Source organism: Stenella coeruleoalba (assembly GCF_951394435.1).
Source record: "Stenella coeruleoalba genome assembly, chromosome: 5".
Classification (NCBI taxonomy): Eukaryota; Metazoa; Chordata; class Mammalia; order Artiodactyla; family Delphinidae; genus Stenella; species Stenella coeruleoalba.
The window spans coordinates 46,974,648-46,979,936 of NC_137150.1; the positions used below are offsets into that span (position 1 = coordinate 46,974,648).

The following is a 5,289-nucleotide window of genomic DNA, read 5'->3' on the forward strand; positions in this document are numbered from 1 at the left end:
ACTGAGCAATTCTCCTCCCTGGTGAACCAATATTGGCGAGTTCCAATTTACAGGGACGACTAAGGCAGGTACAGTGTGTGGAGTCACACATATTCGTGCATGTCACATATATTTAACAGAATGTTTAACTGAGTCATATTTTCAAAAGTTATCTAGAAGCTTTTATCTTTTATTCAGGAAATAAATCTTAAGGCAGGGTTTTACATAAAGAGTTTTTATGTCTGTTCCATTTTTAAAATAGAACAGAATTAAACAAAAACAGCTTGATAAATTTCACCTTTTAACTGCACGATGTGTGTACTTCAGTGAAAATGTCCATTTAATAGACAACATCTAATTAATGTTTGTGTGTCCTAACTTTGCACTTGAAAACGAGTATCCCTACTACGCATTGCCTATACCCGTGGGGCTAAATTACTGAGGTCTGTGAACCACTCTGTTGTACATGAAGTTCCCCAGTATTCCAAAATGCAAGTATCACCCTTCTAAGCACTGTACACCCGCTAACACTACTGATCCTATGACAAACTATTATAAACACCATTATCCTGATTATTACATATGATGAAAGCAAATCACAGAGATGTTAAGTAACCCAAGATCACCCAGCTGGTAAAAAAAATATACATATATATATATAGCAAGACATCAAATCCAAGAGCTCTGACTCCTCAGCCCACATCTACTACATTTCACTGCTCACCATATAGAAGCACATTCATTGGCAGAGAGCCAATGAATATATAGGTATAGACCTATATATTTATTGATCACCTACTACAGTATATGCCAAGCACTTAGCACTGGAGATGAGAGAATTTTTTAAAAGCCTGGTCCTGAGCTGAAGGAGAACATTTTTTTTTTTTTTAAAAAGCAAATTCAGGGTAGGTTGAAAACAAAGAAGAAACCAGATACAATATGTTTTCATGCTCAGGCAAATGGGCCATTCTATGTCTCAAGGGAACATAATGCAAAGGACAACTAACTTGAATAACCATGTCACCCTTAGAAGCACCAAACGTGTTTGTTTTAAATAACTGTAATACACTTATCTGGAATAGGAGCATAGAAGACATCATATGAACCTTTTCTTTTTTCTTTTTTTTTTTTTTTTGCAGTACGCGGGCCTCTCACTGTTGTGGCCTCTCCCATTGCAGAGCACAGGCTCCGGACGCGCAAGCTCTGCGGCCATGGCTCACGGGCCCAGCCGCTCCGTGGCACGTGGGATCTTCCCGGACCGGGGCACGAACCCGTGTCCCCTGCATCGGCAGGCGGACTCTCAACCACTGTACCACCAGGGAAGCCCTATGAACCTTTTCTTGATGGTTTCTGCTCATCACTGGGAAGACCAAGAGCACTGCAATAATATAATACAATGTTTTAAGAATGAGGGACTGTGGGAGGGAGGGAGACGCAAGAGGGAAGAGATATGGGAACATATGTATATGTATAACTGATTCACTTTATTATAAAGTAGAAACTAACACACCATTGTAAAGCAATTATACCCCAATAAAGATGTTAAAAAAAAAGAATGAGGGACTGTTTGCCCCCCCCAAAATTTAAATAGTTACATCCCTCTCCCAGATCTTATTGCACAAGGTTACTGCCTACCTCTGGCAATCACACCCTCTCCTAATCTGACATGATATAAAAAGAGAGTTAATTAGTAACCAGACTTGAATTCTAAATTTAAATTGTCAGGGAGGGTCCCTTATCCAGAGTAAAGTACTTGGATTTATTCCAGTCTGCCTATTTTCTTTGATGTTCATTTAGGTACAACAAAAAAGGAGCTAATTATAAAAACAAATTCTGCCAATTTCAAAATTTTACCCATGGCAACCCTGGGAAGAGAAAATGATCAAATATCTCAAACAGGGACTGCTATGATAACAGCTAATGTTGAATGAGCGGTACCTACTATGTGCTAGGTATGTGCTAGGAGCTTCACAGGTATTAATTATTTTATCCTCACAATATTTTATAAAATAGGTCACTCTAATCTCCATTACATAAATAAGAAAAATGAGGCCCAAGATCACGCAAAAAGTTGCAGGGCTAGAATTTGAATCACATGCTTGGGGTAAAAGAAAAAAGCCTCAAATGTCTTTGCAGCCAAGCCAGCGAAGTAAATGTGCGAATCAGCTGAGTCTTAAGATTACAGAGCTGTGGTTCTCGACCTCAGCTGCACATTGCATTCACCTGGGGAGATTGCCAGGTGGGTTCCACCCCATAGATTGCGACTTAATTGAACTGGGAGTTGCCCCCAGGTAATTCTAATGGGCAGTCAAAGCTGAGAACCACTGTTTATAGACACAGAAAATGGAGCATGGCCCCAAAAGCATTTTTGCTTTTTTTGTTTTGTTTTGTTTTGTTTTTGGCTGCTTGGCGAGGAACGTGGGATCTTAGTTTCCTGACCAGGGATCTAACCCGTGCCCCCTGCAGTGGAAGCTCCAAGACTTAACCACTGGATTGCCAGGGAAGTCCCCAAAGCAGTTTTTTTTAAAAAATTTTAAGTTAACTAAACACTGCGCTGGTCAAAGGTTGTTACTACTGCCTCTGCCAACAGAGGTAACCTCTGCCCCACTCCTCAATATAATTAAGAAACACTATGGATGGAAGATAGAGAGGCTGGCAGACACACACATTTGTTTTTAGTGGACGGAGCATTGCCAAAGTCTGGAACTTTCCCCATGTAACCCCTGCCATTTCCTATTTATGGAACTGTTCTACTCCAAAATACACTTGGAGTTAGACATAACCTACTTTCAGAATAATGTCTGGTGACAATCCATTATTAAACTGAAGATGACCTAAATATGTTCATTTAACAAATGTATACCTTCAGATTACATGGCCAAATTACTTAACATTTTTCAAGAGGCATTTTTTAAAAAAAAGGACACTCATAATTAACTCTGATTTTAATCCAAGCCAGGTCAAGAGACCTCACATAACGAAACAAGTCTTAAGAATGGAGAGTTTAATGTCCTAAAAACAAATCTATATGTGTACATAGCACCGCTGAGTAAAATGTCATTTGTCATTGGAAAAGGGAAGCAAAAGCTGCGTACCATCAGAAAATCTTCATTAAATGGCCTGCAGATGTGAAATCCAAAATAAATGCTACAGAACAGAATTGTGAAAAAATAAGAATTGTAAAAAAAAAAAAAAAAAAAAAGAAGAAGAAGAAACTGTAGCCTGCTTGGGAAATCATTCTTCACACATAATCATATTGCAACTGTGCAGCACCACAATTCAAGAGGAAATGGCAAAACACTAAATTAAAAAATGGACTGTAAGGCCACTTGTTCAAACTAGCTACAACATTTTTTTTCATCTCCTGCAGCAAAGCAAATGTTGTGTATTTTAATGGTCTTGTATTACCACTTACCACCCCTCTCCCCCACTACCACCACCAAAAGAAGGCAAATAAAAGGGGAAAAAAAAACTGAGATGGATTTTCTAAATGGAATACTGCAAATAAAGGCCATGACTCAGAAATCAGGGCCTCCTCAGTCAATGAGTTCCAGCACTGGGAGTTTAAGCAAATGTGCTACTTGGGCAAAATATTTCATTGTTGTTACTTGGTTTTTTTCAAAAAGCAGACAAGGAAGTGAAGTCTGAGAAAGCAGACAAAAGTGATTGGAACTAGTTTTCTCATCACAGTTAAACTTTGTTTGTTGACTGAATAAATATATACATTAACCCCCTCCTGAGTGTCAGGCACTGTGCAGTGCTGAGGATGTATTGGTGAATGTGACAGCACCTGCTCTCATGAGTCTCCTGAACTAAGAGAACAAGGCACCAACCTTGCATAATCCACCATATACACCCTTCCAGTCACGTGTGTGAAAATCCAGTCCTGCCATTGTACTACTGGATGGCAAGTTTTTCCCTTGGTCTAACTGCCGCTGGTGTCTTCTACGTAAACAAGTAAATAAATAAATATCCATATTTTGCATACCAACAATAACTCATGGGTAAATTTCAACAAGTTTTAAAGAAAAACATTTTTAAAGTAAGACTGAATCAAAACAGATTTTCCTTTTGAACAAAGCCCAGCTCATGTATTTTCATTGCCTGTGGCTATACAGCTTCAGTAAGCTAAAAATACTTCCTTTGTTTCTAAGTTGGGAAAAGCAAATAAGACCAAGAATCAGAAAACATTCAAAACAGCTAAAGCAACGAAAAGGTATCTGTTTTATATTTGTATAAATATACAATGACAGAAACTATCCATGCAGCTTGTATCTTCCTAGAAATATGAAATAAGCTATATTTGCATGATCAGCAAGGACTGTCAACATTTCACTACTCAGAGCCCTTTACTATTATTACTTTTTTTGGTGGGGAGAGGACTGCATAAGTGTTGAAAACTAACCACAAGTATAAGAAAAAGTTTTCAAAAAATATGTAAAGGATGACTCTGCTCTTAACAAGGCCACATGGTGCTTACTTTGCAGTCATGCATCATTTATGTTCCTGAAATTTACGTTAAATGGGATTCTAAAATAGAAGGATAGGAGCTTTCCGTCTTTCTGCAGGTATTGCTCACGTTGTGTTTGCTGTGTGTCTGGCAAAGTGAAAAACCAGGTTTCTCCTCTTGCACCTCTCCGGGACAAACTGAAAGTTACTCAGTTTAATAAAGTTTTTTTTTTTCTTTTTCCAAAAACATACCTGCAGTATGGTGAACAGTAGCGTGGACTTTTCCAACACATCCAACATCTCTAAAGTCACACTACTGAGTTAACAGAGATAAGCAACTAGCAGGTCTAGGCTCCATTCGACTGGGCCATTAGTTTGGACCACCAGGTCATGGCTTAATTTCCCTTGAAGAAACAGCAGTTTGAGAAATCTCGGCCAAACTCCCCATTTCTTAGGCTACTGACAACGTCAAGTGGAAAGCAAATGCCTAGAAACCAGGAAACCATGCCCCTCCGGATGGGCTGGCAGGAGCGGAGGCAGGGATCCTGGTCTGTCTGCCCGGGTTGCAGCCGGGCCTTTGACAAGGGCTGGGGTAAAAGACTCAGTGTGTACCCGCCCATCCATCGCCCAGTGGAACCTGGGCTGGCGCTGCCAATTTCAAATGTAACCACCGGAGGAAGCGGGAGGATGCGGATGTGTCATCTCTGACACTCCGGGGTCCGGCGGGGCTTGCCTCTGATGTCCCTGAAGGTCAGAGGTGGTGCCCGCGGTGCCAACAGCTCATCAAAACCACTTTTCCAGTCAGGGCGGGAGGCGCGGGGCAAAGTTGGCCACCGGCCGCGCGCGTCCCGTTAACCGTAC

General features: G+C 40.5%; 1 protein-coding gene across 5 annotated transcripts in view; it reads right to left on the reverse strand.

The window, feature by feature from the left end:
* Positions 1 to 5,289, reverse strand: part of GOLIM4 (golgi integral membrane protein 4) — an 80,430-nt gene that overhangs the window by 74,934 nt on the left and 207 nt on the right. The gene's annotated exons all lie outside the window — the stretch shown is intronic.